The sequence below is a fragment of the Micromys minutus genome (genome assembly GCF_963924665.1).
Source record: "Micromys minutus genome assembly, chromosome: 18".
NCBI classification, from domain to species: domain Eukaryota; kingdom Metazoa; phylum Chordata; class Mammalia; order Rodentia; family Muridae; genus Micromys; species Micromys minutus.
In genome coordinates, this window is record NC_137953.1 from 30,997,613 (window position 1) to 31,019,984 (window position 22,372).

A 22,372-nucleotide genomic window follows, 5' to 3' on the forward strand; every position below is an offset into this window, starting at 1 on the left:
CCAATATGTGACCAAATCAAAACGGTCTTGCTCCCCTCTTCTTTCAGCAGCTTTCCTTCCCTTTAACTGTCTCCCTTCCTATTCCTATACACAAGCTTTTCAATGTTCTCAACCTACTACTCTGGAGACTGTAACTGTTGTTGCCCAATTTCACATTTCTGTTGTAAAAGATTTACTTTTGTGAAAAAGGTGAAAGAGTGTTTCCCTGACATTTATCTCCACCTATGGGATGAAGTGCTTTGTGACTCCAGTATTTCCTCTTTGTTTTATACTTCTACATCCATAAAAGCTAGCATCTTCCTCAGCCACAAATACTTTTTAAAATCTCTAATTTGAAACTCACTCCCTTTTAAAAATTCCTCAGCACCCTGCTCTAGCTTGCTGCAGCCTCTCGAGTTGAGCCTGCACTGGGCATTGTCTTCAGTTCTCCACTCTGCTCCTTGCTCTCTTCAGATTTCTTCAATGGCATCAGGAGCAGCCTGACAAACTAATCAAACACTCTATTGAAAGCACAGGCTATCTCTGCCTGTCAACTTGACATATCTGGGAAGAGGGAATCTCAACTGAGAAAATGCCTCTGTAAGGCCAGCCTCTTGACAAGCCTGTGGGGCATGCTCCTGACTGATAATTGATAGGGTAGCGCAAAGGTGTGTGCCTGGGCAGGTGGGCCTGAGCACAGAAGCAAGCAGGATGAACAGGCCAGGATGAGCACAGCAGTAGGAAGCCTCAGAAGCCCTGGCTCCCCCATCACAGATTGTAACCTATATGCCAAAGAAACCCAAGTTCTTCCCCAAGTTACTTGTGGTCATGTCAGTTTGTCACAGCAGTAGAGACAGACCTAACTACGGCATTGCTGCCAGTATTCCTAACAAGTTCATCCTTCTCAAGAGACCTTGTTTACTTCTGGGGCTTCAAGTAATATCAATCTGAGACTTCCAAACCCCAGCTACGGGGTGGAGCTCTCCAACTGCCTCTTAATGTACTCCACCTGGAAGTCACAAAGACCGTTTTTACTTTATCATTTTTAAAACTATTCACCCACCTTATCAAGCTGAGTCCTCCCACTATAGAATCAACCATTCATGTATATTATGATGTCACTATCTGCCCATTCTCTTTATAACCTGACTCTTGGGCTGGAGAGATAGCTAGCAGTTAGGAACAGTGTCTGCTCTTCCTGAGGACCCTGGTTCAATTCTCAGCACTCACATGGCTTGTCACAGCTGTCTATAACCCCAGTCCCAGATGATCTGACATCTTCCTTGGGCACAGACATTCATGCAAGCAAAACATCCATGCACACAGAGAAAATAAACAATCAAAAAACTCATGTTTCCTCTTTTCTAAAATGCCTCTACTGGTCTACTAGGCCATGATCCTCCCACGTTGCCCATGTCCCTTCTGTATTCAGAAGTATCACTGCTACTCCTAATGTTCTTTCTTCTGTATTCAGAAGTATCACTGCTACTCCTAATGTTCTTTTGCCCTGCAGTCAACCTCCTTTGAAAAAGTTTTGATCTGAGTTCTAATTTTAAAAAAATAATAAAAACTTAGAATAAGAAAATATAAAGTATTACTATATTACTATTAAATCCAATACTGTCTGAAAATATTTTTATAACTCTAATGAGCACTAAAAAAATGAAACATGGATACAGGATCAATGCCACATTTTATTAAATCTAAACATTTGAGTCACTTAAAATGAGTATCTCAAAACTATTAGATTGATGAATCTTATCAGTAGACTGTTTCCAAATAGCACACAGTTTACATGTTTACTTAGGAAAATGAGTTGACTTCATAGAGATGCTGTGACAACTTTGTTTTGCAGTAATGAAGATCAAACTCACAGCCTGGCACACACTAGACAAGTGCTTTACCCGTGAGCCACATTTTGCAGTTCAGTTCAGTCAAAATAGAAATGACTTAAGAAACATCACCTGCCTCCTCACTCACCCACCTCTGTGGCACTAACTTTATAGCCATTACCATCTATATTGCAGTGATCATCTGACAAATTCCCCAATTTCAATTTGTCAACAAGTTCTCTAGAGAGTAGCTAGAATTGTCACCTAAAACGTAACACAGACCCCGCTACTCTTTATTAAAACTGTCCACCTATAGACACACCACATTCTGGCCCATAGCCTGCCATAGAACCTGCCTGAACCTCTGAGTTCATTTCCTATAGCTTCTGGCCTCTTGTCCACTAACCTCCTCTCCTATAAATGTGCCCTGTCCATTTTGTGTCTTTCACTTACCAACTTTTCCACTTCCTACTATCCCATTTGAAATTACCTCCTGGAGATTCCTTTCTTTCTTCCTTCTTCCCCGCCCCCCTTGCACCCCCACCCCAGGGTTTCTCAGTGTAGCTTTAGCTGTCTTGCAATTTGCTCTGTAGACAAAGCCAGCCTCAAATTCACAGATCCACCTGGCTATGCCTTGAGTACGAGGATTAATGGCGTGCACCATCACTGCCCAGCAATCCCATGAATCTTTATTTTCAGTTACTGTAGTCACCGCCTCAGGAAATAAATACAAATGCTCCCTCTACCCTAAGAGCACCCAACCTATCCTGTCCCACTCATCTTACCGTACTCACCCAGACCTACCTTTGCTCCTGACTGTATCAGCTCAGAGTCGCTCGCTCGCTCGCAGCCCTGTTCTGGCACTCAAGACACTGCCTTGGTCCACAACTTGCACTTGGGCACTTCAATGTCTGTCTCCGAAAGCTGCATCTTCTAGGCTTTGGTATTTCCCATAAAATGTTCCAAGGACACCAAGTCTGCAAACCTCACCATGGTAACACCTAAATCTGCTCTGTGCCACCTCCCTCCCCGTGTTCCCTCTTACTTAATGCAATCAAGTGTAACTAGTCAGCCTCTCTTATGTGGTTCATCACAAAGATCTCTGAAATTTAGAATTCTGCATATTTCTTTTCACACCCCCTTTCGATATCCCACGGTCACTACTTTAGTTTATAACTTATTACCTCTCATATAATCTAAAGTCAATTTACTTCGCCTACCCTGCATCTTGGTTTATTTTTCGGTGCTGTGATAAAATATCTTGACAAAAGCAACTTACAGTGCTCTTGTGCACAGTTTAAGGACACAGTCTACCTCAGTGGGAGGCCGAGGAGGAAGAAACAATGAATGCACGAGCAGCTGCAGTTACTAAGCTCCTTCCCACTTACCCAGGCCAAGACTCCAGCCAGGGAATGATGCCACTCAGTACGCAGGCCCTCCCACTCCAACTAAAGAAACCAAATACCCACAAGTAGGCACCCCCGGAGGTCTCTCAGGTGACTCTAGATCCTGTCAAGTGGATAATTAACAGCAACCCCCACACCTTGCTATGATTTGAGTATGGTTTCTCTCACCTGAAACTCATATTGGTGCTTAATCTCTAGTGAGAGATACAAAAAGGAAATGTAGCCTGACTACAGTGCAGATAGGCTAGTGCTTTGGGGTGTATTTGGATGAAAATCTTAGAAAAGGGAGAAAAAAGGATAAGACATGCTTCCTGACACCCCACCAACAGGAAGGCCACCCACAGGTGTGGCCATTAAACCTTCCAGAACTGTAAGCTATATAACCTATTTTCCTCAATGTATCCAGTCTGTGATACTGTGTTGTTACTAAGCTTAAAAAGAGTAAGATGATCTCTAATACCACCCTTTAAATGAGCTTTCCTGAAAACAAACATGTTTATCCCCTGGGAAGACACTGATTCACCAGTCCAACATCAAGTACAAAATCCACGTTCTTTCTGTGGTTCTACCCTATTCTTTCTTACAGGGATTTACTCATGGTCTCCACTAAAGGATTCAAAGTTCAAACATACCCACCTGGTTCAGACACCGAACAGAAAAGTCTCAGTAAAAAGCCTTACTAAATATCTGGAGGAGGTTACATAGGATCACCTTGAATAAAAACTCAGCTAAGCAAGAGCAGGTAAAGACACACATTGGGAGTCTGGCATGGGCTTCTGAAACCTCAAAGCTCACGTCCAGAGATAGATTTTTTTCTCCCAACAAGGTCATATGTCCAATAAGGCCATAACTCCTAATCCTTTTCAAATAGTTCCTTTCCTTGGTGATTAAGCCATTCAAATATATAGGCCTATGGGGACCATTCTCATTCAAACTACTACTTCCTGTAACAATTCCTTTTAAATTTTCATTTAAAGTAAATGTTTTGTAAATAAACAATGGGTCTGGGTTTGGTGCCAGAAACCTTTAATCTCTGCACTCAAGAGGCAGAGGCAGGCAAGTTTCTGTGAGTTCAAGGCCAGTCCTGTCTACCTGGTGAGTTCCCAGCAAGCCAGAACCAAAGTAAGAATCTGTCTCAAAGGAAAAAAAATATCAAAATATATATAAGTAATGTGACTAGGACTGGTTAAATCCCACACTCAAAATATGTTGGGTTGTTCAAAGCAGCAGGGTCAGAGCAACACAATCGATTACCCTGAAAATTATTGTGCTCCTAAGAACAGTGTCTTCAAATATTTTAGTTAAAATATCTCAAGCATTAAAACATGTTTACCAATGCTCACAGTGTAATAGTGAGGTAAGGTAGAGATGCTGCCCTTCTGAAGCAGCTGCTGTCACATCAATGTTCCTCACAGCTTAAGAAAGCCCTCAAGAGGTGTTAAGAATCAAACAATACCACCAGAGTTTGCAGTCTAGAGTGGGATGGTCTGAGGAATAACACTGAATAAATTAACAAAGGTGTCAGTAACTGAGGAATCACATGGTATAGATTTGAGAGGAGGCCAAACTTGCATGGATGAAATGGAAGATATATAATCAATGCATATAAGAAGCAGACAGAAAATGGCTATTGAAAGAAAACACTTGCTTAACTTGAGTACGAATGTGTGTGAACAACAAATTCTGCATACACACTTGCCAAGGACCAGCCTCGGCTTGGAAAGGGGTTCTGGAGTGTCTGGGAACAAACAACTTGAGGTCAAATCTTGAATCTAAGCTGGCGACCTATGTTCTGCTAGAGACAGCTTTCCATCTCTGTTCTGCTTTCTCTGGAGATCACCAAGCAGCTCTTTAGACAGCTTTCTCATACTAATCTCTGCTGAGACAGCTCTCCAAGCAGTTCTTTCTTGCTATTCTTCTCTGGATAGCTCAGCTCTTGCAGATCATAAGCCCAGTTTTTTATGTTATGTATCAATCCAGTCATTTACTTCAGGTTTCCTTCTAATTATCTTGTGAATCAGCATCCCATGACCCTAGCCTGTTAATTCTTAGAACATAGCAAGTACACATTTTCTAACACTGCAGAAGAATTCAGGAACCTCCTGTCTCTGTTAAGAACAGACACTGATAAACTAGCTGGATAGGACCCTCATCCTGAAATTTCATTTTTCTACCACACTTGAACCTAACCTTGCTCGTCCCAGGCTGATCCAGAACTCAGAAATCTGTCTGCCTGTGTAAGCATAAACAAGAAAACTTAGTTGGGAGGGATCTCCTGTGAGCACCACTGCTTACATCTCTTTATCTCCTTATACCTTTCAGATAAGTTGGCTCACAGTGCAGCTGCCTTTGTTCCTTTAGATTTTGAAGCCCCTCATAATTGCATCCTTATCTTTTACATAATAGAGAAATTATATATTTTGACCCCATGTTTTTAGAGTTCCTTTCCACAGCCTTAAGAGCTGTCCTGAAGGTCCCAGCATTTACCATTTTGCCACAACTTCACCTCCTGGACTTGTGCTGTCTCTGATTTTCCTGGAGTCATTAACGTTAAAAGGGAGTGGATTCCTTGAAAGAGGAAAGTAAAATATGCACACCATTATAAAAACAAGCCTTACACCCCCAGCAGCCATCACACACAGAGGCCCATGCCTGCTGGCCCTGTCCCAGGGGCAGGAATGCAAACACACATTGAGCTAACAGGCATTAGTGTTTCTTTAATCTAAAAGTAAAATTTCATGTTCACTTAGTAAATACCTGAAAATAATTTAGCATTAAAGACATACGACAGTAAAATATATTTGCTATGCTGTTCTTTTACACAATCAAGAAAAAGATGTCAGAGAAGAAGACCACTGATCATTGTTAAAAACCAACTAATATCAAATACTGGAATACAAATCATTTCTATGGCTTTTAAATCTTGTTTTTAATAATCTGTGATCAATATTAATATATCCTTACTACTATTAATATTTTTATTTTGGGGGGTTTGTGGAGAGAAAAACAAAGGACTGAAGCAGGGCCTCTTTCTGCAGCACAGGCTACCCTGAAATTCTTTATCTAGCCCAGGATAGCCTAAAAGTTGCAATCCTCCTGCTTCTCCCCCCTAAGAGCCAGGATTATAATTAAACAAGTTGAGCTTTGCACCTTAATGTTCTAATGTTTGTAAGTTTTGTAGTTCTTCTATATCTTACGTGACAGAACTCATACAACTCATGTATCACAATTACTGTCCCTTCACTGAGACTAGCAGTGTGTCATGAAGAAATAAAATCCTACTTAGTAGTTTATACCTAAGTAGATGGTCTCAGATGAACTTTTTCATTTTTTAATTAAACAATCACATGTAGTTAAGAGTGCTGAAACTTAGGGAATATAAAGACTTGTTTGTTTTAGAGGATAAGAGCGGAGGCTGTGATCAATGCCGGACAACATGTCCAGCATACATGAGGCCCTGCATCTGTTCCCCCAGCACACACACACACCCTACAACAACTAAAAACAGGGTCAGGGCTTATCTAAAGAAAAAGACAAGTTCTTAGGGAGATCTCAAACTGAGACCAGTCTGACACAGACTGTTGGCATTAGGACACCTACTACCCCCAATGATGGTGCCACCCACAGATGACAGGGACCTGGCACATCCATCGCCATGGAAACAGCCAAGCATTCCCAAGATACGCCAGTTCAGAAGCCCCACTTCCACCTGGAAGCAAATGATGTCACCATCCCTCCCCTACTCTCTTCTCCTCTTCTCTTGACCCTGACCCCTGTCCCATTGTTCTATTAAACCTCTCCACCTGGAACCATGTTGGTTTGCTGTGGTTTGTCTGGGCATGAGCAGAGAAAACTAATTAACAACACAGACTGCATAGGAATCCTTGAAAAGTTCAAAAGTGTACCCTAAGCCATTTGGTTTGTAATGGTGGGTTCACAACACCGAATTTATTTCTTACTCTAAACTGACACCAGTGTCTTCAGCCTCTTCAGTTCACCTTTAACTTGCAACAAGGCTATAACACAACTCACTTGGAAATAGTTTAACATCTGCTGTGTGAGAAAAGCTCTGTGGTTTTCTTTGTGGATGTTTACATTTCTCTTCTGATAACCGTCTTTCCTCTATGTGACCAGATTCCTTCTTTAACATAGTTGTTTTAACTTCTTTGATCATCTCCATCCCATCTACACAATACAACTGCATACCTCATTCCTAAATCACTCCCGATACTCACTCCATGCTTTTCTTCCCCCTCAGTTATCAATGTCTAACCAATTTATGGCCACCTCCTAATTGAGTGCAATCGATTTTATAGTCTTCAAAATTAATGCAACCAAACAGAGAGCAAGTTTCTACCTATAGGTAAATTTTATTTTTGAAACTATTTTTAAATAATTAAAATTTTATTTATTTATTAGGGCTGAATATGTGGACATCAGAGAGCAACTTATCAGAATCAGTTCTTTTCTTCCACCTTGTGGGTCATCCCAGGGATCATCAGGCTTAGAGGAAGGTGCTTTTACTAGCTGGCTGTTCTAGATTGACTTTCTGATGTGGTGATTAAAAACTGGCCAAAATTAACTTGGGGAAAAAAAAAAGATTTATTTCATTTTGCAACTTCTAGGTCACAACCTATCGCTAAGGGAAGGTGAAGTAAGAACTGAAGGCAGGAAATGAAACAGAAGCTGTGGAGTAATGCTGATAACCTGTCTGTGTTCCATGGCTTGCTCAGTTTACCCCCTCATACAATCCAGAACTATGTGCCTAAGAGCAGCACCACTCCCATTGGGCTGGGTCCTCTCACATCAATCACTAATCAAGACTTGACTACAGGCCAATCTGATGGGAACAGCTCTGCAACTTAGGTTCCCCTTTCCTAGATGAGTCTAACTTCTGTCAAAGTGAGGAAAACAACCATACTGTCCTCCTGAATCATAACTTAAATGTTAATCCTGGTAACAATGCTACTATTTGCTAAACGTTCCTAATATATTTTTTAGAAATTATGAGCATCGCCTATTTTTATGGAACAATGCTTGGCTGGAGAAAACATAGTTTATTTCCTCAAGCTATATAATGGAATATTGTATTATATATATATATATATATATAAGTTTCCAGAATATTCATATTCAGATTTATTTTCAGTGAAAGTTCTACTGAAAAGTAACAGTATAAAGCTCTTCTTTTGGAAACATGTAAAAAAGGGAAGCACAGATTTAGATAAAAGATAAGAAACAAAAATAGCAGAGTAGGAATAGAAAACACTGGAATGCACACACACTCTTAGGAGACAGCAGAAGCAAAGACAGCAGACAGATGAGAAAGTGGATCAAGACCTCCACATAAAACCAGATACACTAAAACTAACAGAAGAGAAACTGAGGCAGAGCTTTGAACACATAGGCATATAAGAAATTTTCCTGGACAGAACACCAATGGCTTATGCTCTAAGATCAAAAATTGACAAGTGGGATTTCATAAAATTGCAAACTTTCTGTAAGGTTAAGGACACTGTCAATAGGAAAAAAGGGCAAACAATGGATTGGTGAAAGATCTTTGTCAATTCTACATCTGATAGAGGACTAATATCCAATATATACAAAGAACTCAAGAACTTAAGACTCTAGAGAATCAAATAATCCTATTTAAAATGAGGAACACAGTTAAGCAAAGAATTTAACTGAGAATTACCTAATGGCCAAGAAGCACCTAAAGAAATGCTCAACATCCTTAGTCATTAGGGAAATGCAAATCAAAATGACCCTGAGATTCCACTCCACACCAGTCAGAATGGCTAAGATCAAAAAAGCTCAGGTGACAGCAGATGCTGTTGAGGATGTGGAGAAAGAGGAACACCCCTCCACTGTTGGTGGGGTTGTAAACTGGTACAACCACTCTGGAAATAGGTCTGGAGGTTCCTTAGAAAACTGGATATAGTACTAACTGAGGACCCAGCTATACCACTTCTGGGTGTATAACCAAAAGATTTTCCAACATATAAGAAGGGCACATGCTCCACTATGTTCAGAGCAGCCTTATTTACAATAGCCAGAAGCTGGAAAGAACCCAGATGCGCTTCAATAGAGAAATGGATACAGAAAATGTGGTACATTTACACAATGAAGTACTACTTAGCTATTAAAAACAATGACTCCGTGAAATTCCTAGGCAAATGGGTGGAACTAGAAAATATCATCCTGAGTGAGGTAAACCAATCACAAAAGAACACACATGGTATGCACTCACTGATAAGTGGCTATTAGCCCAAAAGTTTGGAATACCCAAGATACAATTCACAGACCACAGGAAGCTCAGGAAGAAGGAAGAACAAAGTACAGGTGCTTCAACACTTCTTAGAAGGGGGACAAAAGTATTCACAGGAGGAAATATGGAGACAAAATCTGGAGGAGAGACTGAAGAAAAGGCCATCCGGAGACTGCCCCACCTGTAGATCCAGCCATTATAGAGCCACCAAACCCAGATAATATTGCTGATGCCAAGAAGTACAGGAATCTGTCTCCTGAGAGGCCCTATCAGAGCCTGACAAATACAGAGGAGGATGCTCACAGCCAACCACTGAACTGAGAACAGGGTCCCCAATGGAGAAGTTAGAGAAAGGATTGAAGGAGCTGAAGGGGTTTGTAACCCCATAAGAACAATACCAACCAACCAGAGCTCCTAGGGACTAAACCACTAGCCAAAGAGTATACATGGACGGACCCATGGCTCCAGCTGCACATGTAGCAGAGGATGGCCTTATTGGGCATCAATGACAGGTGAAGCCAAGGCTCTATGCCTCAGTGTAGGTGAATGTCACTATGGGGAGGTAGTAGGATGTGAGGGTGTGGGGGAGCACTCTCATAAAAGCAGAGAGGAGGAGAAGAAGGAGAAGAAGAAGAAGGAGAAAAAGAAGGAGAAGAAGGAGGAGGGGGAGAAGAAGACGAAGAAGAAGAGGAAGAGGAAGAAGAAGAGGAAGAAGAGGAAGAAGAAAAAGAGGAAGAGGAGGAGGAAGAAGAGAAGGAAGAGGAAGAGGAGGAAGAGGAAGAGGAAGAAGAAGAGAAGGAGGAGGAAGAGGAAGAAGAAGAAAAGGAAGAAGAGGAAGAAGAGGAGGAGGAGGAAGAGGAAGAGGAAGAAGAAGAGGAGAAGGAGGAGGAGGAGGAGGAGGAGGAGGAGGAGGAGGAGGAGGAGGAGGATGAGGAAGAATCTGCTTTGAAGTTTTCAAGAACTGAAAGCTGATGATTTGTGAAGGTGTGCTATAAAAGTTCAACCATCTTAAATGGCTTAATTCTTTTTTATTTATACATAATCATTCCAAAAGAGTACCAGTTTTCAAAAGAAAATAAAAACTATTTAAATATATTAGTATAATAAGAATGATTATTTCCAAAATAGGTACTGCTTTAAGCTTTACTCAATTACCCCTTTACTTTTAAAAACTTGAAATATCCACAAAATAATATGTGCATGTGGCATACATAATAAGTTCAAGGAAGATGACCATACTCCCTGGAGATGCTAAAGCACCCATTGTATGAAAATGAACTACTAAGGATCTGTTAGAAGTATATGGATAGACAGCTTTATTCAAACATTGTATGATAATGAACTACTAAGGATCTATTAAGAGTATATGGATAGACAGCTTTATTCAAACATTGTATGATAATGAACTACTAAGGATCTATTAGAAGTATATGGATAGACAGCTTTATTCAAACATTGTATGATAATGAACTACTAAGGATCTATTAGAAGTGTAGGGATAAACAGCTTTATTCAAACTAGATGCCACCTCACAGCTTGTATTCTACAGTCTTTTAGCAGAAAATACAAGAAAAAAAATGGGGACTGTGCCAGTGTTTTAAAACCTTCAGGTTGAAAGGAACTTAGTTCACCTATTCCACCTTCTCAGTCAATATTTGACTGATCTTTGTAAACACACTGAAGTGTCAGATGAAAATCAACAGTAACTAGTTGACAGATTATAATTTATAATAAAAACATGTTCAAATTATTCATTTAAAGCGATATTGTAGGAAGGAAAAAGAAACTATGAATCAACCAAAAGGAACTTAACTAAAACTCTATCAGGTATTAGATTCTGTGCATACCACACTGTACCATACAGTAAGAGAAAGACGTCCCTGAATTATATTGACTGAACACCTAAAATGTTATAGTTTAGTTTATGATTTTACCAATTAAAATCATAGCCAGTAAGGCAGTGCACACCTATAATCAAAGTGCTGAGGCAGGATGATCACAACGTTCACACCAATTTGGGGTTACAGAGAAAGAACCTTTCTCCAAACAACTCTTTGAAACTTTCTCACAACAACCTTACTATTCTGACTCAACTGAGCTCCATAATCTGAACACTATAAAAGAGCAACAGGAAAGCTGAGGCTACTACCCAGAACAAACTCCCTTATCATGTTGAGAAAAAATATAGGAAAAGAAAGGAGAAAATAATATTTTAAATAATTGTTTTATTAATTTTAAGTTTAAAAGTTTAAAATTAAAATTAAAAAATTATTTTAAAATGTTTAAATATTTGTTATGTTTAATAAAATGTTTTAGCAAAATATTGAAAGAAGCAGATGTTAATAAATCACAATAGATAAATCATAGTAATATTTTATAGCTTATAAATTCTATCATTTTAGTATTGTTATAGTTAGATTCAGTTGTCAACTTGACACAAACTTAAAGTCACCTATGTAGAAGGCACCACAACTGAAGAATAGATTAGATTGTACTGTGGCTCTGGCTACATGTCTTTTTCTTGATTATTAATTGATTTAGAAAGCCTTACCTATCCATCTCTAGGCAGGTAATTTCAGCCTAAGGAAGTAGCTGAGCAAGCCAAGGGGAACATGCTGTGTCAGAGCTCTCCTCCGTGGTCTCGGCTTCAAGCTCCTGCAAGACTATGTTTGAGGATGGAATATAAACTATAAGCCTAAAACAAACCCCTTCTTTCCAAATTGCTTTTGGACATGTTATTTATTACAATTATAGAAGGCAAATTAAGACAAGATTAAACAAAATTCCCTGGAACATCCAGGAATTTTCTAAAGAAGTACAGCATCAGCCATAGTCACCTCATGAGGTTAGAAGCAATGAAAACAGGTGACATCTAAAAATAAGATGCCAAACACACTATGTATGTCCTGTTTTATTTGATACAGACTATGGTGCCACAGGTACAAGTTCAATGGCCTGGGAAGACTCAGACACTAAGGGACAGAACTAACAGGTTAGCTACTATAATCAAAGGTGGGCACCACCTCAGGATCACCACTACCAAGCCAACTTCTCAGTGATGATGTACCACAGAAGTGAGGAGCCAGAACTCCTGGCAAAAGACACAATCCTAAAATCAACACATTAACATAAATTGTTTTAAGTACTAAGAGTTACTTATTAGTTAAGTAACTGGTGAATAATTTTTTGTAACTCAATAAGCACACACACACATCACTAAATAAAGCTGCCCTCCACCCCTGAACCCTTGCACTTAGCCAGACCACAGATCTCTGTGTGAGGCCTCCAGAACACAGGCCAATTACACCAATAGCAACGCCTCTCATCTGTGACAATAAAATACTCCTGAGGATAGAGTATCAGCAAAATTATTCCTTGTTAAGAAAACTATAGAATGAGAATGGGGTAGAAAGACATTTCTTAGCCATTCTCCTTTTCCTAAACCAAACTAAATACTCTTCTGAGAGGTTGAACAAAGGTCTCCAAAAAGGAATCTGCCCTAACCTCTGGAAACTAAACACTACCTTACCAAGAAAAAGATTTAAGACTGTGATCATGTTAAATGAGGATCTTTTGAGGGAAGATTCAAATGGGGGCGGACAAGATACAGGAGTGAGGACAGAGCTGAGAGCGTTAAAAGGCGGCCTTCAGGTGAGAATAATGCAGCCACACGCTAAGGAACGCACATGAGAAGCCATGGAAGAAACAACTAAACAACTCTCTAAATCCCCCAGCAGGTAGCCTTGTGGTATCCTGATCTCGGTGCAATACTATTGATTGCAAGCATCTGGTTTTCAGAACTAAGAAATTTACTGATTTTTGTTTAAGTCAGTAAGTGTGTTAGTTTGTTGCAACAGCCAAGAAAAACTAGGAGACTCTAGAAGGACTTTATTTAGACTTTTTAAAATGTAAATTAGTAAATGAAATCATGTATAGTGAGCATTTAGCATAGTTCCTGAACCCTACTAAGCAAGTGGGGGAGAAGATTCAAGGTTCCTAAGAATGAAAACACATAAACGATCATTCACATAATGCACGTTACACAAGTTATGTGTTATAATTTGTCTTGAATGAGAAGAAAAATAGTGGATGAGGTCAACCAATGACAGCTTATGGAGGAAGGAAAGCCCAAACCCTTATTATTAGAGATTGAGAAAAAGAATCATGAGCAAAGCAAGAGGGCCACCAGACACCTGCTGCAGTGTGGACATGCCTATGTGGGAGGGAGAAGGCAGACTGAGTGCTAATGTTAAATAATCTAGACAACACAGACTCCAAAAACTCCTAATGATTTGGTAGTAAAGGAATATTCCACAGGAAGTATTAACTTCTACTCAAGATGTGCCTCTTAGAGGTTTTTATCAAATATAAACATGCTAGAGTTTCAATCCTTTGCCACAGGGTAACTACAAAAAACAGGTACTTACACAGAGACACTGTACCTGTCACTCTTACAGCAAAAGTACCTACAAAAACCTCATAAAGCAAATACTCTTTAAACATTTAACAAAATGTACTTCATTTCCCAAAGCCAGTACTCCTCCCAAGATGAAGGCCTCTGAAGTCTCCCATGTCTCTAAGCCTGTCCTCCTCACTTTTCTCTTCCTAAGCATATAGCCCATAACCAAGTCATTCTCACAAACCTTCAAATAGTTTATGCATCTCCAGCTGTCCATCCACCTTTTAGCAGCATCTCTCCTACTCAACTAAGATCTATTTGCCACAAAACAAATAAGCACAAAAACATCCAAGTCACACACACGATATAATGAACATAAAACTTATTTTCTTGAAACTGTTTTGTTGCTCACTTGTTTCTTGTTGTTTTGGGTTTTATTTTGGTTTTGTCTTCTGAGACAGGGTTTCTCTGTGTAGCTCTGGCTGTCCTGGAACTCCCTCTGTAGATCAGGCTGGCCTGAAACTCAGAGATATGCCTGCCTCTGCCTCATTAAAGGCATGCACCACCACCACCTATGTCTTCTGTACATTTTCAAGTCACACAAAGTTTGTATAAGATTTCTTCTGAAAGGCACAATTACTTACAGTTTTCTTTTATAAAGGTAATAAGTTTAGTTCCTTCCACTCAGTTTTTCAGGCACCAGGATAAAAGATAATGATCTGACCAAGTGAGAAGGCCCTTACTCATAAGCACCTAGTTCTGGAAGAGAAGGCCAGTTTCTTTAGCTTCCTGAGTGAAGCCAGAAAGCAGCATCACGAGTTAGTGTCCAGATGAGTAAGTTTCATGTTAGCTATTTAGCCTCTGTGTTGATTTGTGCATATTTCTATCCTTTCCTTAATTGAATCTCCAACAGTCACCTTAATGCTTTTTAGAATTTCAAATGCATCTAATTTTAGTATTTTGTACTTTCATAACAATGTGAGAAAACTTGATAAGCTTGATAAGCTCCATCTCTTTAGAAGCATTAGCAGAACTTCTTTGATTTGTGAATCTAAAAGATGAAAATGGTACATAATAGGATTTGTTTTGGTTAGTTTTTTAAGCAGGGTTTCACTGTATAGCTTTAGTTGCCTCAGTTCCTGAGTGCTAAATTTACAGATGTGTGTACCACACCCAATACTCAGTTTTAATTTATATTTGTATTACATATGAGTTTGAAAGTCTTAACATATGCATAAAATAATTTGGATTTCCTGTTTTCAGATTCTATCCATGACCTTTGCCTACTTGGTGTTAATCTTTAGTTTGTTGGTTAGTAAATATCCTTTACATATTAAGGAAGTCTTTTGTCTTCAGTAGAAATCCCAAATATTTCCCCAGTTTCTTCATTATCATCATTTTTATTATTTCATGATATATTGATTCTTTCACACACATACTGTTCTTAAGCAAATTGTAAAATCTTCTCATTAAGTGTAATTCTTTTGTATAACCCTAGTGGAATGCTTTTCAAATATTTAGAACTGAAGGGCTAATTAAAAGGTAAAGATAAAACTGCTTTTGGAATGACTCAGTACAGATTTTACCATGGGTGTCAACTGGGATTGTAGATGGTTACAATAAGAACAACCAAGTTCCGGTAATATAAGCTAGTCTACCAGACGGAAGAAAAGGGAAATCAGGAAATCAGTATTGACTGCTGTCTCTAGTTGTCTGAGCAGGTACTGTAAAAATACAGAAACTGCTGGTGGACACATTTCTACTAGGAGGAACAGAAAGTGTTGCTCTGTAGCCAGAGAAGAGCAACAACAGGAGCTGCAGGAGGGATACTAAGGGACCTATCAAGGAACAGGGAGTCTAACAAAAAAGGCGGATATGACAAGGTGAGGGAGAGTCAGGTCACATGCAGAAGAGCTCAAATAGTGGGAGAACATCTGAAAATAAGCTAAAAAGTTAAACAAAACCACAAAATAAACAAAAGGATACTCACTGTATTGTCTTCTATTTCAATTTTCATTCTACCTTAAATCTGTGGTAACTTCAAAGGGTAGGCTTTTTGAAATTACCATCCCCAAGTATTTAAAACAACACTCAAGTATCAGTGGAAGCTAGCAACAAATGAACATTTTTCAATAAGCAGAATATGTCTCTTCTGGTATGTTACACTTAAAAAAAAGAAAAGGAAAGAAAAAAAGAGGGGCTGAGCAGTTAAAAGTGCTTACTTCTATTCCAGGACTGAAGTGCAGTTCTCAGCACCCATGTGGGGCACCTCATACCTACCTGTAAATAAACTTTCAATGGATCCAATGGCCTCTCCTAACCTCAGTGGGCAGCACGTGTATGTGGTACACAGACATATATTCAGACACACCCACACACATACAAAATAAATACATCTCTTTTTAAAGAAAAGGAAAAAATGAATTTCAGGACAAAAGCAAAATTGACTTAAAGAAAAAACAGAAGCAACTTAGAAGACGGGAACTACTCCAAATTGTTAGTCATTATGTGAATGAATGTACCATGAAAAAGATTAGATAAAGGCCTCTGAGTTATTCTATCATAATTAAGGAAGGCCATAAAAGTTAACTTCTCTCTGACCTATTAAAAATGCATCTTACTTTGCTTAACTGTGCTCACTTTCTGAAATGGCCATAACAAGGTTAAATATTGTCAGAAAAGAGAACGTATAAATCTGACTTTCTTATGCTAGATAAGAATAATCATAATTTAATAGTCAAAGGGTATAGATTTTTAACAGTCCACTTTTTCTCTGCAGGAAAATGAACACAGATTTAGCTACAAGGGGTTCTTCGATGTCTCCTCCTCTAAAAGCTTTGAAAATAAGACTAAACTGCTTTTGAAAAGGTTTCATACAAGAGTGATGATCTCCTCCAGACCCTCAACACAACTAATATCTGTGAACATTAAACAAGTAATTAAACCTGCACTGCTTCTAAGAATAGTGCCAGAAGAACTGGATCTCTGAAGGCTACAATAAACTCGTGAATCTAAGGTTTCATGGTCAGTTAGCCCATGTAGCTAACAGCAGTCCAAAAAGGGTACTGTTAAGAAGTCTGTGAGGAGAGGTACTCTGTGAGTGGAGTGTGAGTGGAAGAAGTCATCACACACACCAGGATCAAGACTCCATTCTCAATGCATCCTCCTTAGCATGCTCCAGCAGTTTGGCAAAGTGCCCAGGATGATTAGCAGCCAGAACACACAGAGGAGCCTGTTGAGATGAACTGCAAAGGCTCCCCCAAGTGGTCACAAACAAATAGCAGCCAAGTCTGGGGTAATCAAGGCTGCTGCTTTGACTCCAACCAAAAATACTCTAAGTAAAGTTGATGCCTATAATTAGAGAAAAATGTAATCAAATACTAGTACCACACACGAAAGTAGAGAGATCTTCATGATTTAAGATCCCATGTTTAGAACCAGAACTATTCTGGAAGGAAAAACTAACAGTAAAACAAAACACCACAATAATTTTTCTCTATAGCTTTTTCTAGGGATAATAGTTAATCTCAAAAAGATGAGTATGTTTCAAATCTGTTTGACCATCACCAAATATCAGCATATCTTTTGTGAATAACTACATTTACTTGAAAGTAAGTTCTGATACAAATTTAGTTATATATCGAAAGAAACACATTGAAAACAAGAGTTTATCAGTGTTACTAGTACCCAACTTACAACTTACAAAAGTTCTCTTTAAGTCACTAGTAATCTGCACTGACTGTAAACATCATAAACAATACACATGGGTCTTTCTTAGTGTTTTAATTGTTTGAGTTATGGACTAGCGTGAACTCTATATGTTTGCAACTCTCTCAGCAATGATTTGCTGATGCTACCCACTTTTGATAAAGCTCAAATGTCCAAAATGTGCAAAGCATTTAATTAAAACATCTGTTGTCTTCTGATAATCATCATTATTCAGTGGTAAAGCCTATATAGGTATGGTAAACATTCAAATAACACAATTTAAAACATTATAAAAAGCTACCTGGGGTCTTGTGACTCTCTCTCTCTCTCTCTCTCTCTCTCTCTCTCTCTCTCTCTCTCTTTCTGTCTGTCTGTCTGTCTTTTAATTTCAAGTTTAAAGGGAAAGGAGAGGGAAGGAGCCTGGGTAGCTTCTGACACAATTTCAGAGAAAAAAAAATGAGCTTCAGGAATAAAAGCAAATTGCTCCCTCAAATATTTTTAAAAACTTATAAAATTCAACAGTTTCCCTGAAGAGGAGAAAAAGGATTGTCTTATATAGAGCTATGAAACTTAACTCCAACAGCTTGATAATTTTACCTCAAAACTTTGTGTATGTGTGTTTCAATATTCCAAGGTGGAAATGAGATTCACTGCAATAATTTACAAGGCGCGCGCGCGACACACACACACACACACACACACACACACACACAAACACACACAAACACGCGCGCGCACGCGCGCGCGCGTGCGAGGGCACGAGGTCCTACCTACCCTGTAGTCTCCATAAAATAAAATAGAGCAACTCAAAGTGTTACCATTTGTGCATTATGTAACCCTAATTCGGAATAAAAGAAACATGAGCCTTATAGAGCAGTGTATGTATTTAAACAATAATTTAATAATTTAAATATATGAAAGCGCTAAGAAACAAATGACCTCAAAATGAAACCCCCAAAGTTATTTGTCTACAGAGCAATAAGGCCTCTAACCACAAAACTATAATCAGGCCTAGTAGTTTCTCAATACTACACGGCCAATGTCTGGTGCTTTGTTTGACCAGTGTATCAAAACTATCTCAGCCTTGGCAAGGGGTGAATTACCTCACCTAACACATGAGACGTATGTAAATTTCCAAAAAAAGAAATAGTGATCTGAAACACTACATGGGAAGAAATGGCTGCTAAATCATATTCCAAGTGAAGACCAATTTAACACACCCCGAATGCTGTCAGCTATATTACAAGGAACCCCATTCAGGAAGGCTAAAGTAAAATTCCAAGAATTCCCAGAGGCGTAGGGAAAGAGTAAAAGCAGCTAGCCTGACCTTAACCGGCTGCTTTTTGAGTAATGCGGAGAATTTTCTGAGCCTTGCCTACTACAGCCTTGGAGTCTCCTCCTCACCCTCCCCACCTACACAAATACTCACCCCAGAAAAAGGGGAGTTTAATGAATGTTATCTCGAGCAGCGATCCCAGGAACTGGTACCTTGAGAATAAACTCCCAATAAAGTGTTAAAAAAAAGTCCCCCCCCGCAAGAAAAATAGCCAAACACACCCCAACCAATTCACAAGCTGTCACCGCGCTGTCCGATCTTCCATCTACTCCTCTCCGGCCTGCCGTCCGGCCAAAATAGAAGGGAAAAGAAGGCAGGCACCTTTCTGCTTTCAGACAAATGTGTCCTGGCTGCGAGAGCACGCGCTGAGCGGCGACCGCCCCCGCAGAGGCGTGTGCTCGCCCACGGCCACTTTAGCCAAACAACTGGAACCTCGTGGCTCGGAAGTGGCAGCAGGAGTTGCAGCAAGCCGCCTCCCCGGAATCTCAAGAGCCCCTAAAGGTGTCCGTCCCGGCCGCCAGCCCGCCTGCTCGCTCGCTCGCCCGCTCCGGTCCCCGCCGAGGCGTCCGCACCGCAGAGGGAGGCGGACGGCCCCGCCCGGAAGGGGCGGCCCGCGGGGGACGCGTGGGGCGAGGGGCACGCGAGGGACACGCCGCGGCTCCCGCGCCCAGGTGGCAGGGGCGGGGCCCGCGTGGCGCCGCCGGGCTGGGGCGCCCGGGCCGGCCGTTACCGCACCGCGTGGGGCCGCCACTCACCGGCTCGCACCTCGGCCGCCTCCGCGCCGCCGCTCCTCTCCTCAGCCGCGGACGCCTCGCAGCCCCATCTACCGACTCAGGGGCTCGCGGTCGGACGGACGGCTCCCGCCGTCCCCGCCAGCCTCGCCCTCTGCCCGGCTCCGGGCGCCGCCGCTGCCCGCCGGCCCGCGCGGCCAGCCTCTCTCTCAGCCGCTCGGCTCCCGCCGCCGCTGCCGCCGCCGCCGCCGGGGCGCGCTCCTCCCGGCCTCGCGCGTGCGCCGGACGCGGTGGAGCGCGCGGACTCGTGCGCGCGGAGGTTCCCCCACCCCACCCCCGCCCAGCCCGGCCCCGCCCCGCCCCTCGGTTGTGGCCTGGCCGCCAGGTGCTGCCACCAGAGGGCCCCGCGGGCGGGTCCCTTAGGGTCGCCCTGGCCCAGCGCGCGTCCTCTACGTTCTGCGCGAGAGGAGCGGGAACCGGCCGGGAGCGGCTTATAGCACAAAGGAGACGCGAGAGTCCTGGGGCCCGCGCCCGCTGCTCTTACACCCCTTACTCGGAGGTGGACTTGAAACGGGACTGAATTTTCTCCCAAAGGCCCAACAAGAAGGCTATGGTTCACACCCGACAAATGAAAGGACACTAGCGTCTTTCATAGTGCCAGGGCTCGGGCCGGGATCCTGAAGCGGGCTTAGCCAGACCCTCCCAAACATCTGGTCCTCCCAGACCTGGAAGGAGGTGGAATACCGGTGCCTCCAGCCGCGATCCTGCGCGGAGTGGGATGATTGCTGATGGGTTCCCTCTCAAAAAGTGTCCCTTTGACAGGCGTGTAGCTTTAAATTTTCAGCTAAAAGGAACGGAGCAGTGCAACTGAGCTGGCAGAACTATAGCGAGGCTGTGTGAGAGCTTCCAACCCACTCGGAGATCTCTGTGCGAGCCCTCAGACCTGTGCTATGGGCTATCGAAGATGCTGTCATATTCTCCCTAAAATTGAAGCAAGTAGCACACGTTCTTTCAGTGGAACAAAGTGTCTCCTCGGTAGATATAGAAAGTGCAAGTAAAACTTCTGTGACCATCGATCTGGTGGCTTCCTCTGTGTAGCCTCTCCTAGCTTCTGAGCATCTTGCACAGCCCCTCCACAGATTGGAGACAAGATTCAGAGATGGACTTCTGAGCCGTAATGCACTGCCTCCTCTGTGGATGTAGCGGGCATGTTAGGGAGTGGGGGGAAACACTGATTCCGTGTCTTAAGAGGGCCCCAGTGAGTTTTGTCTTTAGCGTCAACCAAGCATCAAAGATTAATTTGCTCTGCCATGAGGATCATTAATTTTGCAAACCACCATGTAGGGGGACTTTGTAGAGCGTTAATTTAGAACCCTCTTTCCCAGAACAGCAAACCTGAGAAAAGGAAATTGGAAGCAATTAAGAAAAGCGGAATGTGCCAAGGAGCACAGAGTAACTTTGGGTAGGTATTGTGGCTCTCTGTAGCCAAGCCTGCTTGGTGAAATGAGACCTAGTGGGTTCACAGCCCAGTGGTAAGGTAGGGCAAAGGCGGGAGGGTAACTAATGTGCTTTGACCTCTCATAGCGGTGTGGACTCTTTGGGTTTTCCTTCCTTTTCTGAATACTCAGTGGCTCCTTCCTAGAGTATTCAGCTCCAGACCTGTAAACCTTTACACAGTTTCCCTTCTGAGTCCACCACAGACTTTGCAAGCCGGTACTGTAGCTGAGGTGTAAGGGTGTGAATGCCATTTCTGGATATGCTGTTCCCTATGTTGTACCTTGATTTTCTCAAAGGTCTAGTGGAAACTGTAGTAGCCTGCCACACTCTACTGGGTCCCTACGAACAGGATGAAATCAGCTGAGGGAGTTTTGAGGAGGAAGTAGAGAGTTTTCACCTATCAAATCATAATACGTAGACCTCTAGGACCACCCCCAGCCAATACTCTTGTCCCGGTGTATCTGAACCAGCATGTAAGAGCAGGAATAAGTACTTTTCATTTATAGTTCCAAGTCGTTTCTCTAGACGCTGACCGCAGTTATAGATGGAGGCTCATCACTGTTGTAAGCTCATCTCAGGACCAGAGAAACAATTTCCCTTCAATAGCTGTCGTCAGTCACTTCTCCCATGGGAGCCCTGGCCAGTGAAGTTCCCTGTCGGTGTCTATGATCAAGCACTCCTGGACCAGTCATTCTAAGAAGCAGTGCTTCGTGTTATAAATAATAGCCCATCTTGTGACATTCTGCCCTTCTTTCCAAACTTTAAAAGTGGGACAAGCCAGAGTCAACTGAAAATTATCCGACTTGAACATGGCTTGCCAACTCAGCTTTCTGAGACACTACCGTTCCTGAAACACCCCCCATCCGTCTCCCACACCTGTTACAAAGCTTCATTCTAGGGAAGGAGACATCTATGATTGAAAATGACATTTGAATCTTTCTCTTCAGTGTTCTTAATGGCCCGACTTTCCTCTTCCTTCAAGGTTAATCTCAAACTTTAAAGTCTAAATGGATCATAATTTCACTAAAACCTAGCTGTAACTCAACTAAAAGAAAATCAGAGTTTTTTTTAAAACCCCACCATCTATGGTTAGCTTTTATTTTCCTCCCTCAAATATAAATATGTCGAGATTGGAAAGATAGCTCAGTGATTAGGAGCATTTCATGGCACATGTACACACGTGGCAGCTCACACTCATCTGTAACTCAAATCCCAG

The 22,372-nt window shown here is 41.6% G+C and overlaps 1 protein-coding gene across 5 annotated transcripts in view; it reads right to left on the minus strand.

Moving 5' to 3' along the window:
- Positions 1 to 19,922, minus strand: part of PALS2 (protein associated with LIN7 2, MAGUK p55 family member) — a 79,650-nt gene extending 59,728 nt beyond the window's left edge. The window contains exon 1 of one of the 5 annotated variants that reach the window (XM_080932460.1): positions 19,694 to 19,922. The gene's annotated coding sequence lies outside the window, so the exon portion shown is untranslated. Of the gene's footprint in view, positions 1 to 19,021; positions 19,078 to 19,149; positions 19,294 to 19,683 lie in introns of those variants that run through there. The other 4 variants (XM_080932459.1, XM_080932463.1, XM_080932461.1 and 1 more) reach the window with 4 other exon arrangements.
- Positions 19,923 to 22,372: the final 2,450 nt, after the last annotated feature.